At 37.8% G+C, this 13,034-nt stretch overlaps 1 protein-coding gene across 4 annotated transcripts in view; it reads right to left on the reverse strand.

Annotated features, from left to right (window-relative positions):
- ACVR1C (activin A receptor type 1C) overlaps positions 1 to 13,034 on the reverse strand; it is an 80,623-nt gene that overhangs the window by 49,297 nt on the left and 18,292 nt on the right. The window lies entirely within an intron of this gene.

Below are 13,034 nucleotides of genomic sequence, written 5' to 3' on the forward strand. Positions count from 1 at the left end.
TAAGATATAGAAAATACCATGCAAATTTATTTCATAATACTTGAATTTAAGAATTCAATCTTTTTTTTTTTTTAAAGATTTTTTTTTTTATTTATGTGTTCATGAGAGATAGAGGCAGAGACACAGGCAGAGGGAGAAGCAGGCACCCTGCGGAGAGCCCGATGTGGGACTCGATCCCAGGACCCCGGGATCACACCCTGAGCCGAAGGCAGACACTCAACCGCTGAGCCACCCAGGTGTCCCTTTTTTAAATTTTTTTATTATTTATGATAGTCACAGAGAGAGAGGGAGACGCAGAGACATAGGCAGAGGGAGAAGCAGGCTCCATGCACCGGGAGCCCGACGTGGGACTCGATCCCGGGTCTCCAGGATCGCGCCCTGGGCCAAAGGCAGGTGCCAAACCGCTGCGCCACCCAGGGATCCCCAAGAATTCAATCTTAATGAGAATTGAGGAAGGATTTCAATGAACGGCACTGGATAAACACAGGCTACTGTTCTCAGCAGTCATGCATTTTATTACACAGGTGGCCCAATCATCATTTACTACTGCTTGTATTTTTGTGACTTTATTCAGTTGCTACTTCATTATAAAACCATTTTCTTGGCCATGGTCTAAGTCCCTCCTTCTCAAACTCAACTGGCCTATTTCAAAGTCAACAGCTCTCATGAAATGCTGGGATATGGTAACACAGCAACCAAGGGGCGCTGTCCAGCATCACTTGTAAACTGTGGTGGGAGAGCTGGGTAACCAAACCATCCAGGGTGCTCTGTTCATTGACCCCTTCTCCCTTTAACTTTTAAGTGAATGTTCTAAACACAAACCTAATCATAGAAATTTACAGCTCTAAAAACAAAACAAAACAGTGTGGTTCTTTACCCTTGTATTCGATGATGTGATAATATTATTGCTATTGCCATAGTAGGCACTGATAAAGGCACTGATGAGCCATGACACTTCCCCCTCTTCACTAAGAAATACATCATAGAATAAGAGTCATTTGAACAGAGACCATGACCTTCAGACAATTTTCTTTAATGAACGCATCTATTCCATGAATCAAAACACATCAACAGTAGAATATAATATCTCAACGTCAATAAAACTTTCAAAAATAGGACTTTGCTAATCTGTCCACTGTATAAATTTCCTCGATCCTCCTCACTTACTACACACACACACACACACACACACCCCACACACATGCACATGAACTCACATGTTCCAAGTGACACAGCATTCCTCTGTGCTGATGTAAAATATCCATCAGCATGAAGTTCAGTGGTTGTGACAATTTATTCAAATTTTATTTAATTACATTGTTTTTAAATAGTACAATACTAAATAAGCCTTTTGTATTATTATCCTAATGAGTTTTCTGTTAAATCATAACTACTCCCCACAATTATCTGAGTGCACCAAGTTTTATAATAAAAATCATTTTTTACTGGAATTGAAGTCTTTAAATAACTAATTACTGAAATTGGAACTATTATAACTGTACAATTTTTGATACATAAATAATTTTTATACTTGACTTCAAATGTCAATATAAGGGCAAATATGGATAATATTCCTACATAACTGTGTAAGAAAGAACAAATTACATATTGACCAATAAAAATTATCTTTCCTCTGGTCATTTTTCTTGATTGGTATAAAAATACCATCTCTATAAACATGTTTATTATGGGATAAAAGAACTACAGTCATAAAATAAAATAAAATATTCTTTTGTTAACGACATTGGACCAAACATAATAGCTCACTCCTCCGTTTATTCTAAGGGAGATTAATATAAACAAATCTACAGCTGACCCTTGAACAACATGGGTTTCAACCACACCCATCCATTTGTAAGTGGATTTCTTTTCAATAAATGTAGTACCATACTCTAAATATCCCTTTTCTTCCTTATGGTTTTCTTAATAACATTTTATTTTCTATAGTTTACTTTATTGTAAGAATACAGTATACAATACATGTAATATACAAAATATGTGTTAATTGTTTATGTTATTGGTAGGGCTTCCAGTCAACAGTAGGCTATTAGTGAAATTTTTGGGGAGTCAAACATTAAGCAGATTTTCAACTGCATGAGGGGTTGGTGCCTTCCCATGCACGTTGTTCAGCAGTCAACTGTACGCATTTGTTGGTATGTATGTGCTACAGTAGAACCTTGTAATCTACATTGATTAGGATTCGGTAGAGGTAAATGTATAAAATCCAGGTGATCTGAAAAATGTTTTAAGTCCCTTTCCTTGTATAAAAGAGAGCTCATATTGTCACTATCCATCCAATCAGGTGTCTTCTGTCAGTGGAATCTCTCTAGTACTTTTCAGTTCCAATCTGACAAATGCCTTCAAATCCCCGTTATATTAGCTTTGAATCTTGGCCATTACTTGGCCTCTTTATGCTTCCATTTCCTTGTATGAAAGATGAAGAGAAGAAGAATATACCTCCTCATACTGTTGTGAAGAATAAATTAATCTACATAAAGCTCTTAGAACAATTTCTGGCGCACAGGAAGCCTATGTAAACATCAGTGACTATGACTTGCCCTACCAGAGGAGGTAAAGCTGGTTGTCTTATGCTAACAATTGAAATACATAATCCATAAAGGAATGGCTGAATGGACTAGGCTGTAAGACCATTTAAGAGGCATAACAAAGAAATGCATCCCTTTCTACTCTGTGGAGTAACTTGAATGTTCTCCTTCTTCAAATGGCCTAGGTTAGAATCTAGAGAGTCACACAGCAGGGTGGTGTTTGGCCATGGTCCAGATAAAGAACTCAGGAAAAGAAAGTCTCAGTCCTATCTCTGTCACTAACACGCTCATTGCCTTTAGAGATGATATTTGACCTTACAGCGCCTCAGTGCCTACTTCTGAAAATGGGAAATGTTCACCCTCAATGAACTGGGGTCAGGGTAGTGGATCCCAAATCCTGAAATCTCCACCATTTTATGGTGGAGTGCCACCATTTTATGACTCCATGATTTTTTAATTCACAGAAATTTACAACTGCAAAATATAGAAAACTTTTTGACATTGAAGAAACTTAACCCACTGTGGTTATTCTTTATCCTCATATTTTAAGGGGCTGAAGTTGGGAAGACTAAGTCTCCTGACACACAGTCTCAAACCAGTTATTACTGGACTCCTCATCAGAGTCTCCATGAATTTTCTGTTTCCAGGAAAAGCCTAGCCTGGAAATCAATGCAATTAACTACAGAAGAGGGGTTCATGGAAGGAAGACAACCATAAAGCACTCAACAATTAAACATATGTTAGTTTCATGTGTGTTTATCATTACGTATAATTCCCAGTGCAAATGTGGGATGCCATCGTCTCCGTTTTCTAGATAATGAAATATGAGGGTCAAAAAGATCAAGTGGCTGAATTAATGTAGCAGTTATTAGATTATACAAGCAATGTTGTTTCTGCCCCCACCAAAGCTGATATATATCTAAAAAAATTTTTTAAATGATAGGTTCATAAAACATTTTCCAACCTCACCAATTTCTCACAATTGAATAAAATATCATTCTAATACAGCAGAAAGAAGTTAATAATTAACAATTGATGATTGAGACGTTGCCCTGTATTATCCTAATTATCTTTTAAAACACAATGATATTTTTTTTAAAAAAATTTCTACCTACTTATTTTCTGAGAAGACAGGAGGTTAAATAAAAGAGTCAATTATCATGTGTGTGCATCTACATAAGTAACCTTATCTTTCAGATTGTCTAAGTTTTGTATCAAGTGTAAACCTCTAAATACCTAACCTGATACTTTTTCTTTGAAAGACTACTAGCTCCTTATAAAAATGATTATATAATAGCTCTTATCAAGGAATGATATGGATACTCATAGAATGTTTAACAAGCTATAAAAATTTCCTTCAATTTTAAATAAAAGGTACCAATAAGATTAACTCAGACCCAGGTGATAGAGTTAAGACACAGTAAATACCACCTCACTTTAAATGGTGCACAACGGAAAACACTGACAAAACTGAGAATTTGTTGATAACAGCTTCAAACATCGGCTAAATGTTTTCATCTATTCCAGGTCAACTGGCAGTACCAGAGCACTGATGGAGAACAAACAACAAACTGAAAGGAACCTAAGATGTATCACTAACATACAACATACTCAGTCTTGCATTTTTCGTTTCCCACCAAACCACTATATGGTTACATTTGGTATATAATTAAATTATATTTATATCAACCACCCTCAACATAAAACCCTTGTGCTGCCAATTAAAACATAAGTTGCCCTTAGTGATTAGACTTATGCTTTCATATTTTGTTTTTTAAAAGACTGATGTTAATTGAGTCAATTATACTAGAATATTCCATGACAGGATAAATCTGGCTGTTAGCACACAGTAGTCCAGCCTTATGTTTCTTTATTTTGTACTTTCCCATTATAATGTACTTGAGTCATATGGAAAGATAGCAAATGAAGTTGAAGAAGGAGGTAATTACCCAGAATAAGGAGGTCTATTAGAGTTTTCCCCACAAGAAAGATTGCACTTTTCTTGCGTCTCCTCCCACCCCTTTAATTAGCCCCTTTTCCCCCTTTTTGCCAATTAGTCTGTAAAAGCCAAGACATCTGTTACTCACAAGACATCTGTTACCCACATGAAACCAAAGGATGTGCACACTCCTAATCAACCAGAAAATAAATTTTCATCCATATTTACATGTGATGGCAAGCACATCCTGGTGTCCAGAAATGTAAAAACCATCAGACTACAGAAAAAGAACCAAATTCACTGATTTGCATTTATTCTTTGCACTTGCACTATTCTCGTTAAATGGCCAAATATTTGCTTGGGAAATATTAGTTGTTTTGAATTAGATACTATTTTCAATAAGTTGGTTGCCTACATTTTGGGTCTATATTCTGAAATATCTATTGACCAGTGCTTTACACCAATTTCTGACACATATGCCCTTCCCCCTTCTCCAGACATCAGTTGATTCCATTTCCCTAATTTTAGAGTAGGGTACTGAACACAACTTTTTTTTTTTAATTCAGAAAACTGTTTCAAATTTGACCTGCTACATATATAATCTTTTCATCATTTGCAGGCTTCTGAGTTAACAAAGGAACAATTCAAGCTCATCCATGTGCTGAATATGAAAAGAACACTAGGACAATCAGCACTAGGATATGTAAAGGAAAGCCAGACGGGGTCAAAGGAAATCAGGCAAAGACCTATCTTCCCTTCTTTTCCTTTTCAACATTTGATTTTCATGTCATGGGGTCATTTCAAATCATTTCTCTTTCTTTGTGGTAGGGAAAAATATGATAGAGAAAGAAAGCAGCATTAATGAAATATGGACAATATGAATGTAAATCTTTTGGCCAAAGGAGTTTTCAATAGAGACATTACTTTTAGAAATTCTATTTACCAGGCTGTATCTAAGGACATTCAGAACTCCTAAAATATGAGAATACATCCAGCACAAAGGAAAACTGTTCTTTTGTGTTAAGTGGTAATTATGCTCCCTGTTCAGGAAGGCCTCATCCTTATAGCTGAGAAGAAAAGGAACTACTCTCATGGGAGGGATTCCATCCAGGACAGTTGTTTTCACTTCCAGCTGCAGGGCTCAAATTAGGAAGAGTCCAGCACACTTTGAATTATAGGACTAGCCATTTTGAATGTCCTCAGTCCACAGGTAACACTCAATGAAACCGGAGGTTTCAGCTCACTTCCACCACAAACCACCCAACACTATACCTCCACATCTTAGATTCTTCACCTGAAATGTGATCAGGTCAGGAAGCAGATTAAAAGATTTCTAAAGATCCCAGTTTTATAGTCTTTTCCTGCTCTGAGCCCATGTTGCAATTCTCAATACCAGTAACTACAGGGTTATCTATGTATGACAGATAAAAAGAGGGGATCCCTGGGTGGCAGCAGCGGTTTGGCGCCTGTCTTTGGCCCAGGGCGCGATCCTGGAGACCCGGGATCGAGTCCCACGTCGGGCTCCCGGTGCATGAAGCCTGCTTCTCCCTCTGCCTATGTCTCTGCGTCTCTCTCTCTCTCTCACTGTGTGCCTATCATAAATAAATAAAAATTTAAAAAAAGAGATAGCACCCAAAATATAAGTTTATACCCCGAAATTCACGCACTGGTATTTCAGTGAATGAAAGGATCTTACTAGTTTACAATCCAACAAAATTTCTCCAGTTGGTATTAAAGATGATTTATCTTGTCCTGTATCATATGGGAATCTAATGCTTTTTCCAATATCAGCACAATATTTTTAGGAAGTTAAGGGAAAGTTCACAGCTTCTCTGACTTGGGCCAGACACCCAGAGTCTAATCCCCCAATTATATATATATATATATCACAGAAATGGCACACAAGACCTAAGGCTATTCAAGGGTACCACACCATAGCAACCTGATTCTATTAAACAGAAATGAAAACACTTCCCAATAATGTCTAAATGGCTGACAAAAAGAGTAGAGTTCAAAATTGGTCAGGATTAGGTTATTTATTTAGTTACTTATAGCCTCAAAATGAGGACTAGATACAGAAAGGACATGTACTGCGGCATAATGTCAAAAAGCTTTCAGTACAATTTAAAAACTTTTTAAAAGAGGAAAAATGATCAGTTTAACATTTTTGCTTATCAGCACAGTTATTAACTGAAAAGTTCACTTTTCAAAGAAATGCTTTTCCAAAACTACTATTAATAACATTAGCCCCTAAGCTCGTACAGTATGGTACAAAAATAAGTCAACCATAAAGGGGTATAAACTAGTCTAAAAGGGGGATGGCAATATTATTTGTGCAGATTCTCTGAAAATATCCCTGTGAAAGCATGAAAATGCAGAAGGATTCTGAGCTGTGGAGAGGATAGCCTTTTCCTTCCTGCCTTTGGAAGTCAAGGCAGTAGTTAGCAGCAGGCTGGCAGGGGTGGCGGTTGCATGATGACTGCTTTTGGGAACAGTGTGACATCTCTTAGAGTATATGCTTATCTCCTTAGGGAGGGCACATTTCCTGCAATCTTCTGGCCAACTTAAAACTTTATAGTCATCCACGGAAGAAAAGGACCTCATTTGGGGCCTCCTATATCAAAAGATCATATCAAAGAATAGTGTTCCTAATCACAAGACACATTTCCTCTGCCACTCTCCCATGTAATTTTCATTTAATTTAACAAGTTATACTCTTGGGCTACCAGACTAAATGGTTCCTCACCAAACCATTCTCTTAGTCTTGCTTTTTTTTTTTATTGTCTTCTAATGAAGAAAAGAGCTATCTATGTTCAATGGATTCTAATTACATCTAGAATAAAATAAAATCCACAATCATTATTTGTGACCTAATAGGCCAGTAGGTCTGGGTTGGGTGCTTCCCACTTTTGAACCTCATTGCTTATAACAGCCCTTCAGACATACTGGTCTCCTTTTCATAGTTCTAGATAACAAGTTCTTTCCCGCCTCACGTTTTTTTTCTCTGGCTATTCCCTTTGCATGTAGTGTGCTTTCTCTGCTTCTAATTCTTCAGGCTCAGCTCAAATGTCACCATCTCAGGGAAATCATCAGACATTCTTCTTGATGAGTAATCTGCTCCCCATCCTTTCTGGCATATACTGTAATCTGTAGTAAGCTAATTTATTGTATCAGCCCTACCAGAATTAAAAATCCACAAAGGCAGGGATCTTTCCTACTACCATCTACCATCACATCCCAATGCCCACAATAGGGTATGACAGATGATTTTTTAAAAAATCAAGAAACATGTATTAAATTAAAAAGTATAAAAAACTCTACAGAAGAATGCAAAATGGCCAAACACATAAGAAGACTCACAACAACAACAACAACAAAAAAGACTCACAACCCTGTAACTATTCTCATTATGGTATATTATCTTCCAGTTTTCTTCTATTTCATAGATTTCTATCTATAAACACAATTTTACATGCTGTCTTTTTATTCTAGTATCATCATGTCATAAGCTTTTATGATCTCTTGTTTATAGTCACTTAATGGCATTTACAGACCTCCCATTAGTGTAACTGGATGATATCCAGCATTTTCTTGCTTTCAGGCCTTTCACTTGTTTCCAATTTTTGCAATTAAATAACACTGTGTTGAATATCTCTGCGGATTAATCTTTAACCAAATTTAGTTTCCCAGGCTAGAGTCCCAGAAGTGGAATTACAACATCAGACCTTCTCGAGAGACACTGTCAAATAGCTTTCCAGAAATGTTGTACCAATTAAGATTTCCACTGGCCCTGTATGAAAGTACCCATTTCACATACACTTGTCAGCATTAGCTATTCTCACTAAAATCTTAATAAAATGATGGGTGGAAGTTGCATCTTATTTTAATTTGCATTTCCCTATGATTGGGGTTGAACTTTTTTTACAAATGTTTCCTGTGGATTTTCTCTTGGGTAAGTTTTTTGTCCATGCCATTCAGCTCTTTGATTAGTCTTAAATTTCTAATCAATTTAAAGAGCTCTTTATAAACATAGAAATCCTTTGCTATGTGTGTTACATACAACTTTCCCCACTATCACATCTATTTATTTCTTCCTAATGTACCATCTTCATTGTTTTGGAAGGGAAAAAAAGTACTTATCCCTTGTCAAAAAGAAGTCAGGTTACATGTATTATATAATACATATAATATAAAGAAGTAAAATCAAATACATCACTCTTAATCCCATATCCCCAAAATGACTTAACATCTTCTCCAAATATCTTTCTATGGAGCTTTACTTATAGATATCAAAAAAACTAATGTAACAGATGGAAATTCTGTTGATCAATCTTTTACTTAGCACTTTCTTCCTTTGCCTTTAAGCTTAGGAAATCCTCATCCAGTTTATGATTTTTTGTAGTACATCTAACCCCTAAATTTATGTGGATTTGATTGTGGTGTTAGGTAATACATAAATCTAATAAATAAATCTCTTTGACAGGTGATAATTAAACTACTTTAAACTACTTTATGGTAAATGTCTAGTTTTTTAAAAATTTCTTTAAATTATTATTTAAAGAATATTGTATTAGCCATGCTTTTCCAGAAACACAGAGCCAGTAGGATGTACATGTATACACACATACACACAAAGAGAGAGAGAGAGAGAGAGAGAGGCTGAGATTTCATTTTAAGGAATTGGTTTACTGGATTGTGGAGGCTAATAATTCCAAAATTTCCAAGGTAGGTTGCAGAGAAGAGTTGATACTGCAGTTCAAATCTGATGACTGTGTGGAGGTAGAAATCCCTCTTCCTCTAGGGACCTCAGTTTGTTTTCTCTTAAAGTCTTCAATTGATTTGATGAAGCCCATCCAATTATGGAGGGTAATCGACTTCATTGAAAGTCTACTGTTTTAAATATTAATCTCATCCAAAAAATACCTTCACAATAACATCCAGACTAGTGTCTGACCAAATATGCAGGCAGGTACTGTGACCTAGCCAAGTTGATGTATAAAATACACCTTCCCAAACATATACTGTATGTCAAATATTATGCTAAGAGCTGAGAAAAGAAAAAAAGATCATTCCCTAAAGGCATTGTAGAGTCGAAGCACATTGGAATAGTGTGGTGAAACAGTCAGGGATGTGCGCACAATGTGTTTGGGCACAGAGGCTGAGCACTGCTTAATCCAATCTGGGGGTGAAGGGACAGGTGCAGGCAGGTAATTTTCTTTGAGGTGAGTCTTGAAGAGCACAATAGTTCTTCACCATCCCCAGCCCACTTCCCTCCTCCACTGTCCGACCTACCCTCTCAGCAGTGGTCAAAGATCCTCCAGCAATCCCTACCAGCCTGGGGAAAATGAGACAGACAGTGGGAAATGTCTCCTGTGGGTGGGGCTGATATGTATGGGGTTTAACTTGCCAACGTGTTCTTGTCACACACACACACACACACACACACACACACACACACACCGTTGGATCCCCATTTCCAGTTCCAAAGGCATCTCTGCAACCCAGGCACAGCCTTGCAGAGGCTCAGTTGCTGGTTGGAAAAGTTCGGCCTTCCCTGGAGTTGCAGGATGGGACTGGGAACCCTCCCCTAGGACAGGGCCCTGGGTCTCCCACCTTCTCTTCATCTGACCCATTTGCCAGCCTCCTCTTGGGTCACGGGGGACCCTCAGGCTTTCAGTCAGGCACTGGCATGAGTGCATTCCAGACCTGTCAGCCCCTGGCCATATAGCTGTTGATATTCACATAAAATCATACTTGATAGTGATTACCAGATTTTGAGATTTCATCAAGTTGAATTTGAAAAATAATTTTGGGATTCAATCAGGATTTCATTAAATTTTTGCTTTCCCCAAGGAAGAACACTGGGGACCAGGGGAAGCACCCCATACCACCATCTCAAAAAGAAAGGTTATTATAATACCAAGTACATTACAATATAAAGAATTATAGACTGAGGGATAGATCAAGGATATCTTTTTAAAATTTCAAATGTTGAAAAATATAATTATCTTCTATAATGTTCAATTTCTTTTGTCTTTTTCTGAAACAAATTGTTAATCTGGGGGTTGACTATGTATCAGAAGGTGGAGCTTGAGTGCCCAACCTGTTCCTGCGCTTTGTTTTGTTCACAATCAATGGCCATAACCCATGTAGGAATGTTCTCTAAAATGGAAAAGGCAATTTTCCATACTGCTATCTCTACTCAATATGGATATTCTGGAAAACTGAAAAAAGCTGAATAAAGAAAGCTAATAGTCCCAGATCAGTGGTCTGGCCAACAAGGAACTTCCTTGTTTAGTGAGTGGGCTACTGGGCCTTTTGGCCTCAACTCGATGAGTTCACTCTAGGCAACGCCTCCACCAGTACGGGGGCACAGAGCTTAGCACTATATTTGATCAACCTGCACATTAGAGTCTATTTTACAAAACTTGGAGGATGATATATAATTTTTGGATCATTACACACCGGCATTCAATATATTGCTTCTTGTATCTATGATTTACTTGACAATAAACTCCTGATCAGGAACATCCAATATAATTTTAATATTGTTCACATGGGAAATTATGACCAATTATAACCAACTCCAGTAAGATACAATTTCCGGCAACAACTTGTGGTGATATGCAGAGATTGCTATTGTGTTGCACGGAGAAATGAACCTGGGTAAAGAGAGGAAGAGTGTAGCTGTTCTAATCCAGTCTGGTGCATTTAGGGTCATGTTAGGAGACCTGAAGTTCTGATCCTAGTTCTACTAACATGGCCTTTGAGGCTTCTGTGCCTTCAATTGATCTGTCCAAGAAAGAATTCAATTTGATGATCGCCAGTTGTTCTAAAGTTGTAATACCCAAAGAAATGAATACCCTGGCTGCCATGTAATATCAGCAAGAACAATATGAGCGTCTGATATATATACATAAAAAAAAAGTTGTTGTCCTGGAATAGTAGTTAACAAAGCAAATTGTTCAGGAAAATACTGTATCATTCTGATAAGGACTGAAGTGAATAATCTTGAGTTCATACTTTGGAGGTCCATTAAGTCATAGAAATCTAGTTTCATGTTTCCAATCCCCATGAAGTACAAAAGATGGAAAACAAATGGGAGAGGATCACAAAGAACCTGGTCATGGAAGGAAAACAGGAGCACATGACATGGTCAATCTACTTGGGAGACAAGAAATAAACTACAAAATTTAATGATAAAAACGTAAGTTCTTAAAGCTAAGGAAGCTCTGACATTTTTAAGGGAAGCAATTAACTAATCAGTAAAGAAACAAGTAATCAATAGTTAATAGTCAAACCACAAGGCTAAAAGAATATGCAGATAGGAAAAGAGACAAAACTATCCCAAGTTTAAAATGAAAGTAGCAAAAAAAAAAAAAAAATTTGAAAAGTTAAAGTCCTTGAGTTCTCAGGGGTTCACTTGTCAGAAATTTTTATCATGATCCACAGCTATTCATTTATATGATCAGATATGGTAAGGAATAGATAATTCTTAATCTAGAAATAAAAGGAAGCTATCCAAAGTAAGATGATCTACCTAAAAATAGATTGCCAAGTGAGGAGTTGAAAGGGGAAAAGGAGGGCAAGTGATTTTAGAAGGAAAGTTTTTTTCTTAAAGGCTGATCCTAATTGGGCCTCTTTCCGAAATTGACCCCAAAACTAAGGCCTGGCTTAGACAGTATGAAGAGCTTGTATTATGCAAGCATAAGACGGGCAGCATCACCTGCTCCTCTATTCATAGAAGGTACCTGGGAGTAAGAGCTGAGGTACCTGGGTGGCTCAATGGTTGTCTGCCTTTGGCTCAGGGCGTGATCCCAGGGTCCTGGGATCGAGTCCCACATCTGGCCACCCGCAGGGAGCCTGCTTCTCCCTCTGCCTGTGTCTCTGCCTCTCTCTGTGTCTCTCATGAATAAATGAAATCTTTTTTAAAAAGTGGAAGTATCTAGAATGTTAATTCTTGTTTTTTTGTTTTGTTTTGTTTTTTACTATTCAGAAACAAGATGGACTAGGTTGTAGAAAAGGTCCTTTGCTTGACAAGACGGTTAATGTTCAATGTTAATATTCAGCATTTAAAAACTCGGGATCGGCGGGAGTCAGAATTGTTGAGTTAACGGAGGGATGCACTTAGGTTAAGAAACTAGTTTTTCAAATACCGCTTCTTGGCCTTTTGGCTAAGATCAAGTGAAGAAACTAGCTTTTCAGAAAAAACCAATTATCTTGGGGGTTGGCAATCAGTTTAACAGATTCAGACTCTTGGATTGATCCCAAAGGCTAGTGTCTCTTCTGGAGCAGCTGGAATCCGCTTCCTAGGTGAGGCTGGAGCCTCCCTAAGGAGGGAATGTGCAGAGCCCACCCTGCCCTTCCAACAGACTCCGCAAGAGTCTTCTCCAGAGCTGAGTCTGCAGGGAAGCTTCAGTCTTGTAGTCAGGGGGCTGCTGAAGGTGGGAAAGTGGGGCTCCGCTTAGGAGAGCACTAGATCTCAGTACCTAAGACTCTCTGCTTGGTGAGGCTAAAGGATGGGGGGAGACAAGGTCCTGTACTTAAGA

Source organism: Vulpes lagopus, chromosome 11 (genome assembly GCF_018345385.1).
Source record: "Vulpes lagopus strain Blue_001 chromosome 11, ASM1834538v1, whole genome shotgun sequence".
Taxonomy (NCBI): domain Eukaryota; kingdom Metazoa; phylum Chordata; class Mammalia; order Carnivora; family Canidae; genus Vulpes; species Vulpes lagopus.